Source organism: Lontra canadensis, unplaced genomic scaffold (assembly GCF_010015895.1).
Source record: "Lontra canadensis isolate GAN:19392208 unplaced genomic scaffold, GSC_riverotter_1.0 scaffold15, whole genome shotgun sequence".
Classification (NCBI taxonomy): Eukaryota; Metazoa; Chordata; class Mammalia; order Carnivora; family Mustelidae; genus Lontra; species Lontra canadensis.
Window position 1 is genome coordinate 4434099 of NW_022631009.1, and position 15442 is coordinate 4449540.

Below are 15442 nucleotides of genomic sequence, written 5' to 3' on the forward strand. Positions count from 1 at the left end.
CCCATCACGATGGGGGTACTTAACAAGTCAGGAAGCGATAGCAATGATTAACTTTCTACTTGGCTGTTAACAGTTGATGACTTTTCCTTTAGGATGGCATTACCAGCAGCAGCAAGGCCTGTCCTTGATGATAAACTTCTAAAGGCACTCTGGGTAAACATTAGGGAGGAAACCATAGCTGGTGTTTTGAAGGTCTGGGAGGGTTCAGACACCGTGTAACTTACATGTTCATCCTTTCTCCCAGGGGACACAGCTGCAGTTGATAGACAAACACATTGTAAGAGCTTTTCCATAGTACCCTTTTTGCCACCAAATCCAGATGTGATCTGATTCCTGCTGGATTCCACACAGTAGCTGTGATTAGGATACACCACGGGTGATATCCAGTCCCTTGGAACGTCATCGTATCACAAAACAAACGAACACATGTGTTAGAATGGTATTATACCCTTGTTGAAAATCACAGAATCACATAGAGAGTTCTCCAACAGCAGCTTTTGCAAAAGAGACTCTGGTGAATGGCTCACTAAGTGTGAGTAAAGCAAGGCCTTCCGCCCTCACCCCAAATTTGATAATTGCTTAGTCTGACAAAGAGCAGGCATGTATTTCGTGCACAGTGGTGACTGTAGGCCTGCATTTGTATATGGAATAAATATTCAAAATCCAGATTTTTTTTTTCTTAGAAACATTCCTCAGTCAGGTGTTGGATATGGTTTTCTGCTAAGAAGCACGGTGCTGTTTTTAAAAACACTACTTCTTTCATGCCCCTTTTCTTGTCCCAGTGTCTTCTTATCTCCTCTCCACAAAATAAAAACCGCCTTTCTCCCAGGAAGCTGACTTGTAGATTCAGATAGCAGAGAGATAAAAAAAAAAAAAAAATAACCGTATTGTATTTCCAATTAACTCATTTAATTAGATGAGGTGAATTAGTTGGATTTTTTTTTTTTTTTTGGACATGTCTCTGAAAGTCTAAAATACTGGCTTTTGGCTTTCCCAGGTACGGTGGCTTGGATGCTTTGTCACTTGGCTCCTACTCGGGACCTGGTGTAAGACCTGTCATTTGAAAGCTGTCATTTGAGTCCCCCTTGGGGGTATAAAAATGGTCTAGTGATTTTTCGGGTAGCAGAGCATCAATCAGCGGGCTCTTTGGCTTGCCCTTCCTTCAGCCCGGGGCTTTCTCTGGTTATCAGCAACCTCATCAGCAGAAGGCTCCATTAAGCATTTCTCTGTCCACATGGGGCAGGTGAGATGATCATCTAAGGGATTCTCTGAAGTTCTTCTCCCGCCATTCCCATTCTTTCGCCCTATATAATTTTAGCGGTCTGGGCACGCAGGCTTTGAGGGTCCTCCTGTCCTGTCATGACACGGCCTGGAGAAAGTCTAGAATTTAGACTGGGGCAGTTTTCAACCTTAGGTCATTCTCCCTTGCATTCTAACTACCTCGTTTTTATCTGTCTACTTTTCTATACCTTATGGGGCAAAGCCGGCTTATTCTCCTCCGTCCCCTAGAGTTCACCCCCCATAGCAGCTGTTTGCTTGACAGTGCCTAGTAAATGTCACCATATTTGATTAACTTGTCATCCTCCTTTCTTGAAGTCTAGAAATTACTGAACCAAAACGGATGGAGGAAAGGCTATGGTGTATTCTGGAATTCTTCATCTTCATTGAACGCTTCTTTTAGCATATGTCTTTTTCAAACACAGATCAAGAGGGCCAGACCCCTCCCTCTGCCCACCCCCCATGCCAAACAAAAAATTGGGATCAAAGTATACGGCATCTCCTTCATGGTGGAAAAATGCAGCTGGTAGGCTCTTTCTCTCTACCATGTGCTTCTGAATAGCTTTAATCACAAAGCTGTTGGGGTATGTCATATATATTCTACTTTAAATCAAATTGGAAAGTCCGCTGTAAGTTGTGAGTTGGTGGTAGTCAGATACAAATCAGGTAGGTCATCGTCCCGAATGTCAGTCGGCTCCTGGAGAACGAAGACGGTGTGTATTTCTTTTTAATGTTTCCCTGGCATTAGCACAGTTCCGAGCCCGTAGTAGATCTTCAAGAAATACTTGTTGATTGAGTGTCTTTTTGGTTATGGTGGCCTGTTAGTGCAGACTAACTGAAAGACTTCTGGAACTGAATTCCTTGAATTCTTTAATTTTGTTGGGAACCAACAAACCAAAGGGGATGTTGATTTTTAGGAAAAAACGTTTAGATGAATTTGTCCTTTCTGTCCCCCACCTGAGGTTCCACCTAGTAGGGGTGAAATTAGAGACTTACCAACATCAGGTGATGACTTGCAGCTTTGAAATAACTGGTGTCTTTGATGGTCATTTTAGCTGTGAGTAGGTTCCTGATTAGAATTCTGTAATATCCCCGAAAGCCTGCTTTATGGAACTTGAAGTGCCACGCATGGTCTAGGAGAGGCCTCAGTTCTTGGCCAGCCTTCGTTCCTGTTGCTTTGAAGCTCGCTTCATTTGGGGGAGCAGACGGAGAGAGTGAAGTCATTGTAGAGAGTCGCGGTGGGTCCGGGCACCTCCACCGGGAAAGGACCTGCGGCACCTGCCATCTTCCACTGCCACTCGCATGGATGGATTTTTTTCCCCCATTCTTCCTTTCCCTCAGGGGCTCTCTGGCTGTTATCGGGGAACCAGCAGAGGGACGTTGTGGCTGTCTGAAGGCTCTGCCCCCAGCCGGAGTCACACCACCTACATTGTGCTTCCTCCTTTCGGTTACTTTTATTTTAATAACAAACTCTTCCTCCCTCTCATGAAGGTTTGTGCTCACAAGCATGCCCAAGCGCATGTGTGCACACACACACACACTCACACACTCTTCCTGTCCTGTCTCCCGCTTATCCTTCGTCTGGCCTCCTCCTGCCATTCAAGTCAGGCTGTTCAAGCTTCTAAGAGTTCTCATCTTGGAAACTCAAGTTTACATTTAACTTTGAAGATAGAGCCATCCAAGGGTGACAGCGTAAACCACAATCTGGTGATGTTTTGGAAAAAAAAAAATTATTTTAGAATTCAGATTGCAGGTTGTAGAAGTAATACTTGAGCAGTGTTCCAAGTTCATGTGTTATGGAAAGTGAAAGTTACCTATAATGTGTTCCCCATTTCCTACCTTTATATACATACATATAATTCTCTTCCTAATTTCTTATCTTACTTAGTTACATAGCAAGCATTCATATCCGTACATACAGATCTCTCACTTTAACAGCTGAAGGTTAGATATAAAAATCATATACAGTTTATTTTTTTCCAGTTAACCGAGAGACCAAAGCCCACTATTAGTAAAGACTTAGTCTCCTGGAGAGGAAGGACTGAAAGCTTTGCCTTAATCAGGACAACTCTGAGATACAGAAGAGAGTTGGTGGAAGTTGGGGCGTGACCCCTTCAGTAAGCATGATTGGGAAAAGGTTTGTCAATATTCTTTGTGGAAAGTCAGTAGCCCCATACAGTTGCAAGCCATTTCACATTCCTTCACATAGTGCTTTCAAAGTGTCTGTTTATTGTCTCTCTTGGCACTCGCACGTGCAAATCAGGACTGGCTGGACTCGAGAGAGAGCAAGTCTAGCACCAGGGCTGACAGTGGGTCTCCAATTTCAGCAAAAACCAATAAGAAAACAAAAGCAAAGGGGGAGAATAGTAAAAGAAGGAGACCACATTTTCCTCATTTGGGGACCAAAATGCTAGGTACTGAATTTTCACTTTCTGATTGGAACTGACAGTTGAACAGATACGATTTCTTTCTGAGGTTGTGTGTCCATTGCAAGAATGATACAGATAGGAAGAAGCTGTCAAATTTTAGTTTGTTCTTTTTCTCTGTCTCCCCCCACTATTTTTTTTTTTTTTTAAAGCATGGCTATATTAATCAGATAATGGCCACTGTCTGACATGTCCTACTCTGGTAAGTGTTTGCAGATCAAGGTTGCCAGAGATCACCATGCCAGAAAGAACCACCCCAGAAATCACTTTGCATTTTTCTGATGGAGCAGAAATGAACCTGGTTCATTCCATCTCAACAGCTTTACCCAAAAGGCTCAGAATGGACCACTGGTTTCATAAAAAAGGGCTGATGTGGAATCTGGTTCAATATGATGCCATTAAGACATGTAGATTTTTTTCCCCCTTACCTCCAGGTTTTATATTTCCATGAACATTGGCCTTCGTTTCCCCGCAAATGAGTCTGTGATAACCTTGCTTCTATCCCTTGCTGATTTCAACTCCCAAGTAATAAGCAAGGGATAGAAATAAGGTTATCACAGACTCATTTGTGGGAATGGTCTGGGAATGTCCTTTTTCTCAGCTCAGCGGGAGAAGAAGGGGTATTCCACAATTGTGTTTGATACATTTACTTTCTACCTGCTGGCTTCAAACAGTATTAATTTTTATGTGCTCATTGTGCATTATGTTTAATTAAAAGCAGTTCTATTCACAGAGGTACTTGTAGGGTTTTTTTCCCCCCTGAAATGAATAAAATAAATAGGCATCTGGTATTTGTTTTGTATAACACAATCCCCATAAAATGAAGAGTAATAAAACATAATTATCTGTAAAGGCTTGTTTTATAAGCCTGAGAATGGGCTTGTTTCTACCAGGTTTTTAAATTCCACTCATACGATAAAGACTCTCTTTGTACATTAATCCATAACAGCAGTAACAACAAAAGCTTCCCAATTACATGTGTGAATTCAACTTATCTTTTATTAAACAAATGGGTTTCTTTTTTCCTATTACAGTGTGCATGCTAAAAGTTTGTAATCACATTTCTTGTACACCAACACACTAGGTCGAAGGAAGGTTCTGTATTCTGTTCAATCGGTATAGCTTTAATTCTGGTTTTTCCCTATACTTAAATAATTTTATAGTCCCTTATTGAATTTTTTAGGTCTCAGACCACTCTGTGGATTCCAAGACCTTTCAGAGAAATATACATCAAACTTCTGCATATAGGAGTAAAGTTTTTTCGTAAAGTTTGTGAGCATTCTGATCCTTGGTTAAAGGATCTGCTAATTATTTTGAGAAGTGTGCTTATCATCCGAAGCTAAGGTTTTAGCTTTAGTGTGTGGATATCTGATGAAAGAAATCTGGCTTTGTAGCATTTGATTTAATTTCAGGGTCCGGCTCCTTTCTAGGAATGGAGGAATCCTCTCATCAGAGACAAAAAATAATTCAGAATGTGCGAAGTATAAAAATTACTAATTCAGTGGTAGAGTTGCTGTTCGATGAGATGGCAGTGCTTACATCCCTGGGGGCTCCCGTTCCCAAGACTGTTTTTACTGTTTCTGTCCAGTGCCAGGCACGAGCCTTGAAGTGGCAAATTCATCCTCTGAGGTTGTGTGTCCATTGCTGCGAGAATGCAAGAAGCAGTAACAAAACCACGCAGCACAGTATTTCACGATGACAGTTTTATGCGGTTGTGTGATGTTGCCGAGTCTCATATGTGATATCGACCCCTTTCTTTTGAATCAAAGCACAAGAGTTTTACGGGAGGAGGGAGGCTTCGGCGAGAACGGAGTCGAACACAAAATCAAGCCCCTGCGTAGTCATCCCATCCTGCCTACTATTATACTCATGGCTCACAGGAAGTGGAAGTACATATATGTGATATTTATATCCAGTTTGACGAGTGATTTCTAATTTTAGATTTCTAACCTTTTTTTTTTCTTTACATGATCCTTTTGCATTGAAATCACACCGAGACGTTCATATTATTATGAACGCACGACGAATAAAGTAGACACAGCCACTTGATCTCTCCCTTCGTGTTGTCATCTGTCGGAGAATGGATAGCTGAAAATAAGAGCATCAGTTCCTCCTTGGAAGGGAGCCTGAATATTCCAATTCGAGATCAGTAGTCACTTTGTATGCTTTATTTGAAATACCATTTTTGAACATACTTGGCAACTTAAAGTGCCCAATTAAAAAGCACTATGGAAAGAGGAAGCCTGTGGACATGCAATTAGTCCTTGGGATTCAGAGCGTTTCCTTAATGTGTGGAAGGCCGTCATATGAAATCACTGGACACATAGCTTTATGCCAGGTGCTTAGAATAGAAGGTTTTCAGGATGGATTATTTCTGTCCTCTTGGTCTTAAAATGGCTTACCTAAAGAGACTCCCAGCTCCATAAAAGTACTGGTGGTGTGAAAAAAATTCGGTGGTGTGCTTTCATAAAATTTTAGGCAGTTGATGACTACAGCTAGCCACCTAAGTGACAGGTAGTCTTTATTATACAAGAGTGCTTAAGTTCGTGGACTCTTTTATTTGATCCGCAACCTCCTCCCACCTTTTATTTTATTTCATGTTTTTCAAGAGATGAGGGTTGGGTGCTGGAGAATTGGCCAGATTCTGTGCTGTTCCTTACTAAAAAACAGAGTCTTCCTGAGTAGAGCCCAATGAGCTGTGTATTCTGAGATTATTTATAGTGTTTATGATAGAAGGACCAAAAACACGAAGCACTTAATAGCCTTCCTTATTTACAAGTCAGATTCATCTAGGGGGTATTATTCTTTTATTTTTCTGGTGCCTAAAGTGTTCCTTTAAAATAGATTATCGGGGAGGATACACAGGGACACAGATTTGTTGGCTAGGAAAATGCAGAACGGATAAAGCTTTCCTTTCTTAAAGCTCTGCAACAACCAAAAAAGGTCCATTTTATTTAAGTACAAACACTGCTTTTTGTGTAAGTGAAGTCACTCGCACACACACACACACACACACCCCTAACATAGGATAGGTGAGTGTATGTGAACTGAGGTGCTCATTTCCCAATTATATAATAGATGCATTCCATTAAAGTTTGCAGTCAAGTGAATGTCTATTAAGTGAATTATTTTTCCCTAGTGGCTTCTGTAAAAATAGAGCTGTCTTCCACGAGGCTGTGAATATCGTATGTTCTCATGTTCGACTACCAAGAAGAAGGAATAGAAAGGAAAGGCCCTTTAAATGCCATAAATATAAAGAAAACACTAAGTTTCTGATAAAGCTTCTAATGACACCCCAAATATTGCCTGTGGTCGATAAGTGGGAGTGTGTGACTTTAATGACAGAAGGGCAAATACGCAGTTAGTATCCCAGTTCAGAAAGTGGTACTCCCTTCCCTCACCCTCCTTCCCAGTGTTCCCATGGGGGAGAGAACAGTCACCAAGGTTTTAGCAAGGAGGTTATTTTAATAGTCTCAGCATCCTGTCTACGTAGAAACCTGACATCCAAGTTTTGTTTTGTCAGCTTAAAGATGTGACTTGAAAATAACCTCTTATTAAACATTTCGTCCTAACGCCTCATCAGTCTGTTACAATATTTTCGCAGGAGGAGTGTTAGCTATGTTATTTAATGCTCCACAGTGGAAACATCCACACTCCCTTCGCAGTAAAATTTTTTTCCCCAGTTCCGTTCGGTTATCAGCTGTCTGTCGTGAGGCTACATGGATTGTCTGAGGTGCTGTGCGTTGGGTCTCCTGCCCAAACGCCGGATGTGTAGGAAGCACTAACCGTGTATCCCGAAGGGTGCTGTGCCTAACACATGCTCTGTCCTCTCATCCTTTCAAAAGCTCCACATCTCCATTTTACAGATTTGGATAGTGAGGCACTCAGACTTGCTAGATGACTTGCCTGGAGTCACCCAGAGAGTGAGAGGCAGCGTCTGCATTTGCCCTCCACTCGGATTGGGCCCTGGAAGCTAGGCACTTACCTAGTGCCGTGGTCTCCACCTGGGCCGTGTTTCCAGAGTTATCCGGGACTGTGCAAAACACTGCTGCGGGTAGACTCAGCACCTTGAGGAGCTGGACCCTGGGCATCTGTGTCTTGAAGCTTTTGCAAGTGACAAGCCAGACAGTGACTGAATCGTGTCGCGTGCCCGGCACAGTGTCTTGCTAGGGTGTTGAGGGGCTGGATGATCTGATCCTCACTGCCCTGAGCCCATCTTCCAGTGAGGGAAACGCATGTGCGCACACCCGTCCTGAGAAAGGTGCACGAGGACGGGCGCTGGGTGGCCTCTTAGTCTGTTCCCGCTGCTCTTACAAAAGGCCACAGCTCGGTGCCTTATAAACACCAGAAGTGACTTTCTCGTGGTTCTGGAGGCTGGACGTCCACGATCAGGGTGCCGGCGCAGTCAGGTTCCGGGGGAGGGCTGCTTTGGGGCTGAAGCCTGCTCACGTCTCCCCATATCCTCACATAGCAGAAGGCGGGGGGGGGGGGCGGCGGCGGTGTGCCTCTTTCTTAAAGGCCTGGATCCCACTCAACAGGTTCTACCTTTGTACTTTAATCGCCTCTGAAAGGTCCACACCTCCCAATTCCATCATCTTGGGGGTTAGGTTTCAACGTATGAATTTGGGGGGTGTTGGACACAAACATTCAGACCATAGCAGGAAATAGCGACTGTGCTCTGTGATGATTCTGATGAGAGGGCCTGCAGCGGGCATCTAGAACATAGTCACTTCAGCAAGCGCTGTGGACTCTGGTTCCAAAGATGGGTTGCGTCTTTCTTCTGTAAACCCTACAGTCAATTACCAGAGAGCCTTGGTCCAGGTTCTTGTGAAGATCCCAGTCAGGGATCTTGAATCTTCTCCATTTAGTGTGTCTGGGACAGCTTGGGTGATAAGACTGGTCATTTTTCTATTTCTTCGCTTTTCTCCTTAGAAAACCTCTGTTGAGCTGCTTGCTTCTGTTCTGGGCAGTGAGGACACCAGCGTGGGAGGGGTTCTTCAGGGGCCAAGTAAACGAGTCTGGGTTAGGAAGACTCAGCTTGAGGTATCGGCAAAGGCTTAGGTAGAAGGCTGATCTATATAATGATTCTGGGATTTGGTTCTTGAATTCTTTGTACTTAGAATATGAATTAAGGCTAGGCTGGCTTTGACAACCAGAATCATTCAACACTTATGGTGACTGTTGGGTGATTGGCCGCATTATAAGATATGTTCCTAACAGTGGGGACCTGATGGAGGGTATTAAATAATACAGTGTTCTCTGTAAGTATCTTTTAATTGGGAAGAGAACTGTTTTGTAGATTTATTCATTGGTGCATTGAAGATACATTTATTAGGTGCTTTATGTATGTCAGACTCATTCAGAAGTCTAAATTTCAGACTTGGTTCTTTGATCCCTAAGTTTAGAGCTTAGCTAAAAGTATCGTTATATCTCAAAAAATAATTCTATCAAATTATGCCTAAAAGGAGACAGAAGCACTGTCTCCCCATTCCCCCCCCTCCCCACCAGTTCTGCCATTGATTGGTCTTGTCAGTTTTAGGAGATATAAAAATTTCTTGAGCTGAAAGTACCACACTCCACAGGCATATCCTGGTAACACAGATTGAGAAGCCGATTAGAAGAGAAGTTTAATCATTACCGTCAGCCTCACTGTTCTGAGATTTCGGGTTTCTTTCCCTTACCACAGACTTAATTCTTTCATCTCTGTTTTCAATTTCGGAAGAACTTTAGAATGAGTGAGGGAAATTAAAAGGAAGTTGGGAAGACTAGCAAAGATGTCATTGGTGGTGCAGGTAAGGGTGACTTGTAACAAAGTTATTTGAAGTTGGATTTAAAAAAAAAAGAAAATGTGGTCAGCTCAGTATGTAATGACTTTTAGTCAGAAATGGTGTTTGGGGTCACGTTATCTGTGTTCAGAACTTTTTTGATTGTAGAGAACACTGGTACCCTACATTTTCTTAAATTAGCTCATCCTTTTCTTGCTAAAAGAAACTGCGGGCATTTGCCGAAATATCCTCATTTTAGTATAGATGATCTTACTGTGACTTTACAATGGTTTCATTTCTGCAGAACTTTATTCACTTTGGTGTGATTGAGAAATTGCCGGCAGATCTTAATGGGAAAATAAAGGTAGGATTTTCCAAGTAAAAAGTCAGAGGGTTTCCAGTTATTATCTTTTTTTTTTTTTTAAGACTTTATTGTTTATTTGATGGACAGAGATCACAAGTAGGTAGAGAGGCAGGCAGAGAGAGAGGAGGAAGCAGGCTCCCCGCTGAGCAGAGAGCCCGATGCGGGGCTCGATCCCAGACCCTGAGATCATGACCTGAGCCGAAGGCAGAGGCTTTAACCTACTGAGCCACCCAGGCATCCCCAGTTGTTGTCTTAAGATGCAGTCTCTTGGCGTCTAGTTTCAGAAACACATTTTGCCCCCAGGTGTGAGTGACAGTGCTACTTGGGACAACTGCAAGACTTACTACCTGAGAATTGTCCTCCTAGCCTTGTGTTTATAGCGCATGATGTGGAGGTTTGGAAATAAACACACCCCGGGACACAACAGTGTCTTAGTTAAGACATCTACTATTTTTAATACATTTTGCTATTTTTGGCCTGGTGTGTTATCTTAGGGTGAGGAAAGTCATCCACTTGCCTTCGTCTGAGGTCATATGTAGCCGTCAGTTCTCTCTAATGGACTCGATGATGTTAGGGGTTCAAAATAACTGAGAGTTAACATTTCTTGCCCTCACGATGGTGGCTGCAGCCCTCTATCATTTTTATGCTATTCCTCACACTCCTCTTTTATGAGAAGCTCCTGGCCCCTCCCTCTCCCCCTGAAATTAGATCTCATAATTTAATACACCTAGGTAGTGCCTGGCCCAAATCCTGTAATATTTTGTTTTGTCCTCAGCTTTTGTGATGGTGTTAAGAGGAAGGCGAGTAGTGGAGGGATTGGGTTGAAAGAGGAGAAAAGGGAGCCGTTGTAACCCCCCAGGGACAGGGTAGGAGATTGTTACTACATTATAGGTAGGAGGGCTTCTCCGGAAAATAGAATGGTAGAATTAAATGGGGCTATTAAAAGCGTGTCAGCATCAATTCATTAAGTCACGATGGCAATTTCTTTATGAGCCCCTTTGGTCTCCTCTTGTGACTCTGTATTTTCAGGGAGTATGGAAGTGCTACCGTTACTTAGATGCCTACTCTGTTCCCTCTTCTTCGAGGGCTGGTTCTCGGATGAAAAGATTTATAGAAGACCCCCCCAAATACTCGTTTGCATCTGTAGACATTGGGACTGAAAATGGGGATGACCTGGTACCACGTTCCCAAGCAGTCCTGACCTTGTTAAGCAGGTACTAGGTAGGAGACATCTGCTTGAGGGTACAACAAAGTGAGTCTTGTAGAAAATTTTGGGTGAGAACCTTTTTATTCTGAAAGAATACTGAATTCCCATTTGGCAGGCTTGTGCGAAAAACTGCAAAAATGTTTCCATTTAGGAAAACAAGGTGTTTTCAAGATCAGTTGGCATCTGCCTGTCTCCTGGTTTAGTGAGGGCTTCTCAAGGCTTCAGTTGAGTGGGTAAGTGTGTTTGATGTCAAACCGTGTAGTGGTGGGGGCAGACCTGGCATCTCCGTCCCTGTCACTTAACTGTGTCATCCCCTTACTTCTTTGTCAGGAAAACGAGGGTTCTAGTATCCATCTAATTCTTGTTCCTCTGTGAGATTAAACAAGACACCAGATAAAAAGCATTCAGCACAGTGCTTGGCACAAGGGACCCACCCCCTAAATATTAACAAGGTTTATTATCAGTTTAATTTTAGGACCAAAAAAACCTCCCAACCCCCCCAAACATAGTGATCTTATCTGTCCCTTGAAGGGTAGGCCGGTGAAGGAAGCTGAAGCCTGGAGAAATATGTTACTGGTGGAGCCTGAATTAGGATCAAGGTCTTCTGACTTTTCCCTGGAGCCTGGTGCTTCCCATAGTAGGGGGGTGGTTCTCCATTATACAAAGGCAGGTGTGCCCCTAAGACTTTTGCCTGGTGTTCCTGGTTATCACATGGCTCGTACGGGTCGTATGAACTTTCCCATTTGGCCTCCATACCTTCCCCATTCCTATTATTATATATGGGGTATGATTTTTATATATTTAAGAATGAATTTTTATATATTTAAGAACCTCCATTGCCCTAGTTCTTTTGGTGGCAAAAATTTCTGCACTTTTGAAGGTGTTATCATTGTCTGAGTTTTCAAAGAACCACCTTCAGAGAAAAATTCACAGTTTTTGATTATGCTTGAGGACTGCAGAACAGCATTTGAACTATAAGTGAGAAAGAAGGGCAAGTATTTGATTAAAACCAATCTCCCTCAGAGACTAATGTCTCCGTCTCCGTCCGACCTTCTTCAAGGGAACTTTGGTGTCTGCTGCTGGTCAGGTCCAATTTATCGGGAGGTAAAAGAAAAGGCAATCATTTTCTTAATTCATTTATTAGCTTCCAGACTTGATAGAGTGAATGTAAAAAATGGCATTAGATAATAGAAGAAGTTTAAGTGCTTAAAAAATGTCTGGCGCGTCTCATACTCGCAGGAAGCAGCTGTGATCAGAGTTCAGGATGGTACGAAGTTCTCCTTGATAACAGGCGGGTGGTATGTATCCGCTGGGCAACTCAGGAGGCACAGGGGATTTGAACTGCCGGAGACGGAGACGCATCCTCTGTGTGATTTTCTGCCTTGCTTTTGTGATTATCTGAGTTCTCTACCGAACAGACAGACATTCATATTTCCAACTCCAATTCCAGCAGGTGCTTTTTCCTGGGCATGGGCATGGGCTGCCACAGGCCACACCTCACCTGACTTTGTGGCTCACTTTGATCTTGAAGAATGTGCTACGTATGGCACCTTCTTGCCTTCCTTGGCCTGTCCCGGGCCAGGGGCCCCTCTCATCGGGATTCCGTAGCATCCTTCTTCTGGCCGTGTGGTGCGTGTCACAGGTGCACTGTCGTCCTCTGTTTAGTGGTCTGTATCTCTGGCTACTCTGTGAGCTCTGTGGGGACAACAACCACTTTTGTCTTTCTGTCCCGCGCCCAGCAGGGTGCGTGGAGCCCCCAAGTGAATGTTCATTGACTGAATGAATGAATCACTTTCTGCCAAAACCTGGCTTCCCTGAATTTATATGGCCTGTAACCTTTTGTAAGTGAAACCATTTCTGTACAGTTAGCCATTTCTGCTCTTCCTTTTCTCCTGAAGTCATTTTTTATTTTCCCTGTAAATCTTGTTGTACCCACTCCCCACCCCCTTACAATCAGTGCGGCTCATGCTTTTTCCTTTCTTTAAAAAAAAAAAAAAATTGTTTGGAGAGGTGTGAAGTACAAGATAGATAATGTGGGCTAAATCCAGGGCTATTCAACTTGACTAGACTCTGAGCCTTCCAGAACGTTGAGAAAGTAATTAGTGGGAAGGAAAGTGTTAGAAGAGATGGCCGCAGTTCTTTGTATGGCGAAGAATGTTTCTCCTTGGTGATGAGGTGGGCATTGTCACTCTCCTGAATAAATCTTAAGCAAAGTACAAAAACACCAGCAGGCGAGACAATGGCTGGCCGCTCTCCCTTTGGGATGGCAGTACCTTGTATGGGTAAGTTTAGAATTGGGTTTCCTGTTTGGGGGTTTTGACGAGTCATAATGTTGAGTGGCAGGCTAACCTTTGAACTTTCTGTGTTTTTCACATCAAAAGGAATTCTGTGCTGTACCAAAAACCTTTTATGCAAGGAATTAATACTCTTAGGGTACAGAGAGAAGTTAGCAGCAGATTTGTGGAGCAGTGGTGGAAAAACTAGTATCTTTCATTTGCTCAGTTTATTTGGATTAGAGTGGATTTTTTTTTTTTTTAAGATGGGGAGGTCACATTTCTCCAATTTAATTAAAAAACTTAACTTGTTTTGGCTGCAAATTTTTGCACATAGTAGGTTTAAATATTGAATTGAATCCCCTAGTCCTTGTATTTTCAAAGTCTAATGTGTTTCATTTTGTCTTTCACTGAGAGTTGTTGAGGGGGAGGCGGAATTGTTTGGTTTTGCTTGTTTTTTTTTTTTTTCTTTCTGTGCACATGTGTTTGCTTTTCCTGTTCTTAATTTTTTTTAAACTAAATACATCCATTACTCAGTGTTTCCCTGTTTATGAATAAGAGTGATTTAAATCTTTCCAGCATGGTTTTAAATGATGTGTATTGTAACTGGAGGTCACCACTTGTTTGCCTTTATTTCTGTATTCACCTTTCATTTTTGGAAAGATGACTTACGTATTTATTAGGTTCAGTGTCTTCCATAATGATTTTTGGGGCTGAGATTTTTTTTTTCCCAAAAAAAGAAAAAAAAATCCCCCCCCCCCAATTTTTTTTTCTTAACCTAGGAAGGCTGATGATTAAAATTTTAAAATGAAAAATCTAGTCAAATGCCCCTCATTCTTTAACAGACAAATATGTAAAGAAAGGCTTGGAAAGGGAACCTGTGGAGTCATAATGACAAAAGTATATAACAAATTTTGTTTTAAAAAATGTGTAAAACTAAATCAATGGGAGACACATTTGGGTGCTAACACTATAGGGATGCAAAATACTACTATTAAAAGTAGTCTATAAATATGTTGCCGGGCGTATACAGAATGACCTCTTAATTTATGACAGAAGCGTTTTGATATTTACAAATGTTCTTTAATTTTTTTAGAAACTACAAATGAAATCAGATTATAGGCTGTAGCACAGGTGTTAATTGTGGCTAGTGTGAAAGCTCTGAGTTATTGGGGTACCTGGGTGGCTCAGTGGGTTAAAGCCTCTACCTTCGGCTCAGATCATGATCCCGGGGTCCTGGGATCGAGCCCTGCTTCGGGCTCTCTGCTCAGTGCGAAGCCTGCTTCTCCCTTTCCCACTGCCCCTGCTTGTGTTCCTTCTCTTGCTATGTTTCTGTCAAATGAATAAATAAAATCTTAAAAAAAAATAAAAAGAAATTTCTGAGTTATTAATAAAAATATAAGGAAGTATGGGCCTGGCAGGAATACTAAGTGGAAAGGTGGCTGTTTCTTGTTTTTTGTTTTTTTTTTAAACTGTGAAGTAAATTTATTGTCATTGTATTTGATATTTATTACCAGAATCCCTATATTAATTCTGGTTTTATTGCTTTTCAGAATAATTAATATCTAAATCATCTGCTGAATTCTGCTTGATTTTCCAACCTCTTTTGCTTTGTTCATTTGTCCTACGAATACTGTTGGTTACTTTCACGAGGCCTTGCCTTGTGCTGAGGCTACAGTGAATAAACAACCATTGGTAACCCTGCTTTTAGGCCTCTCCCAGGATGGGGCCTTCAATAGGAGGACTTACTAGTTTTGCTGTAAAAGTTTATTGGGATTCATCCTACAATGCCATTACTGGGGTATATGGCTTTTCTTTTTTGGTTAAAATACACATTTTGCCCTGTTTTGTGAGAATTTATTTGCTCACGGTCGTCTCTGTGGAATCATTATTAGGGAGGCTTCTGAGTTCAATCCTGGAGATTGTCGAAAGCCTGGTGGTAGTCTGGACGGCATGAGAAGCACGCAGCCAGAAGCTCAGTGCTCGCTGGTGATCTCTTCTGTGTACAACAGAAGCCTGGGCATTCCTAGTGTACCCCCTTGAAAGACGGTTCATTGCCTTCTAGGAATTTTGGAAATTGTGGAACCATTTGTGTCTGTTCTTTTTCTTTTTTAAATAAATTATTTACT

The 15442-nt window shown here is 42.2% G+C and overlaps 1 protein-coding gene across 1 annotated transcript in view; it reads left to right on the forward strand.

The window, feature by feature from the left end:
• The window catches only part of EXT1 (exostosin glycosyltransferase 1), a 277328-nt gene that overhangs the window by 15984 nt on the left and 245902 nt on the right, over positions 1–15442 (forward strand). The window lies entirely within an intron of this gene.